The sequence below is a fragment of the Mus musculus genome, chromosome 18 (genome assembly GCF_000001635.26).
Source record: "Mus musculus strain C57BL/6J chromosome 18, GRCm38.p6 C57BL/6J".
In the NCBI taxonomy this organism is placed as follows: domain Eukaryota; kingdom Metazoa; phylum Chordata; class Mammalia; order Rodentia; family Muridae; genus Mus; species Mus musculus.
Genome location: NC_000084.6, coordinates 76,917,783 through 76,921,069, shown reverse-complemented (window position 1 = coordinate 76,921,069; position 3,287 = coordinate 76,917,783).

Below are 3,287 nucleotides of genomic sequence, written 5' to 3'. Positions count from 1 at the left end.
GTCAGGAGTCAATAAAATAAAATGAAGAGCAAGTTCAAAGTGAAGGTAAAGATGGCCCTCTCTACCTGGGACATTTCTTCTAGAGAAGAAAGAAATTCAGGAGATCTGAAGGGAAAAAGAAGGCAGGAGAAAAGGCTTGAGGACAGGGCAGAGTTTGAGGAGGACAGGTTGGTTCAGTTCACTTCAAACCAGGTGGTTCAGCACAAACACCCATCAAATAGGCGTTGATGTGGACAGAGTTAACTCCCCTTGTACCTGAAGCCAGCCTATGTAACACATGAATCTGAAACTCAAGAATTCAATAAGTAGAGGGGAGGAGAGAGAGAGAGAGAGAGAGAGAGAGAGAGAGAGAGAGAGAGAGGATAGACAGGCAGGTAGATAGATAGATAGATAGATAGATAGATAGATAGATAGATGATAGATAGATGATGGATAGATAGATGATTGATAGATAGATGATAGATGGTAGATAGATGATAGATAAATGATAGATAATGGATAGAAATGTAGATGATAGATAGATAGATAGTAGATAGATGATAGATAAATGGTAGATAGGTGATAGATGATAGATAAATGGTAGATAGGTGATAAATGATAGATAAATGATAGATAATATAAATGGTAGATAGATAATAGAAATGTAGATATAGATAGATAGATAGATAGATACATACATACATACATACATACATACATAGATACATAGATGATAGATGATAATAGGTAATCAAGACTGTGGAGGGCAGGAGTAGAGAGAAGGGATGCTGATAATGAATGGAGCACACTTAACAGAGGAAATAATCCTGACTGGTCACATTCTGTAAGTTTTCCTAAGGTTTGATAGCTCTCTACGTACCCATGGAACATTGAAGGGCTCCAAGTCATTTGCAATGGAAAACAGTTATAGGAGAGCTATTTTTGTTGAGCCAAGTGGAGCACAATGCAGGACAGGGAATATTTTCCCTAAAGGAACTGACAGTCAATCTCACTGGGCACTGGACAATAGAACCCAAGGAGGTGCAAAGGCATGCAAATGACTGATGCTAAAGACTGTTGTGCACAGGCAGGTCTTGTTTACAAACTGCTGTTTAGATTTCAAGGGTGCCCCTTCCCTGACATATCTAGAAGGAGCAGTTTGCAGTAGGCATCTGTCCTGATCCTCCTGCTCTTAGAATCTTTTGACCTTGTCATCTACAGCGTTCTCTGTGCCTTGGGTGTAGGGGCTGTTTTGTAAGTGTACCAATTAGGGGAGGATTTATTTATTTATTTATTTATTTATTTATTTATTTATTGCATTTACTTGAAAGTTTTGTCAAAGCCAAAGCTCAAAGTCAAAGAGTCAAATGACCACGTAAAAGTGTTTTGTTTGGATGACTTTTTAAAATAAAATAAAATATGGTAAGATATTTTAACATAAAATAGTAAGATAAAAATAGGCTAACATGAATGAGAAAATTTTCATGAGGTCCCACCCCTAGGTGGAGGGTTACAGAAAATCAGTGATTGCTAAGGAAGGGGAAATGGGTTTTCTTCAAGGATAATACCCCCACTCAGGTTATCTGATCTGAAGTGGTCAAAACAAAACCCACGACATCAGAATTGGACAAAACAAACAAAAAGAAGGGAAAGAGCCCAAGAGAAACAGAGACCCACTGGTTTGCACACTCAGCCCATAAAAACACAAAACTGGAAGCCATCATATGTGCACACAGAGGACCTGGTGCAGACCCAGACAGGTCCTGTACATGTTGCCTCAGATTCTGAGATCATGTGAGCTTTGATCACACTGATTCATAGAGGGCTTTGGATCCTTGGTGTCCTCCATCCTCTTTTGCTGGGTTCCCTGAGCCCTGAGAGGAGGAGGGATTTGCTAGTGACATCCTGTTTAGGGATGAGTGTTTAAAGGTCTTCCACTCTCTGAATAACATCGGACTGTGGATCTCAGTATTTGTTCCCATCTGCTGCAAGAGGAAACATCTCTGATGATGACTGAGCAAGACACTGATCTATGAGTATAGCAGAATGTCACTAGGAGTCAATTTGTTGCTATGTTCCCTTCACTTTAGTAGAAGAGTAGTATTTGGCTTTCCCCTATGTCCCTGGCCTACCTAGCCTCAGGTTCTTGGCCGTCCAAGCAGTGTTGGGTATGAGTTCTATCTCATGGATAGGCCATAAATAAAATCAGACATTGGCTAGTCACTCCCACAAGCTTTGTGCCCTAGCACATCTTGCAGGCAGGACCTCATTGTAATTCAAAGGGTTTATGGTTGGATGGATATTTATTTTCCTCTTTTGGGAGTGTGCCTTTCTGTATCAAAGATGCTAGAACCTGGGACGTGGGGGAGGCTCTCCATAGGTACCAGCTCCACTTTTCCATCCATGTTCAATGAGTTGTGTGGGTGTTGTCTTCAGCAAGAAGCCTTGCTGACAGTCTTTGAAGAGCAACCTATGCTCTTGTCAAGAGTCTGAGTTGTTTGAGGGTTTGAATAGGACCCCTTTGGCGAACAACTCTCCCCATATTCCCTCCTTCCCTACCCCTCCCCACTTGATCCTCCTGTTCCAGCCTCCATTTATTCATAACTACATATTCTATTGCTCTTTCCTAACAAGATTTATCTGTACTCTCTACTCTCTTACTATTTACATAGCCCCTGTGTTTCTATAGATAGTAGCTTGGTTAGAGTTCACTTAACAGTTAATATCCACATATAAGCAAATACATACCAATTTGTCTTTCTGGGTCCAAGTTACCTCACCCATGATGATTTTTTTTGTCTAGTTCCATTTACCTGTGAATTTCATGATCACATTTTAAAAAATGTCTAATACTCCATTTTTACTATAGTTTTTAATTATTTAAAAACAATTTTTAAGCCGGGCGTGGTGGCACATACCTTTAATCCCAGCACTTGGGAGGCAGAGGCAGGCAGATTTCTGAGTTCAAGGCCAGCTTGGTCTACAGAGTGAGTTCCAGCACAGCCAAGGCTACACAGAGAAACCCTGTCTCGAAAAACCAAAAAAAAAAAAAAAAAAAAAATTTATTAAAGTTTAAATATATTTTGATCATATTTTCTCCCACCCCACATCCTTCCAGATTCACTTTCCCTCCCTATCTACCAAACTTTAAATTTTTTTTCAAAAAACAAACAAAAATCCAATACAAAACAAAATCCCTGGGTTTCCATCTGTGCCCCAGAGCTAAACCTGTGACACAGCTCTTCATACTCCAATCCCTTCCAGAGAGAGCTGGTCTCTCAGGAGTGCTGTCACTCCTAAGTTCGCAG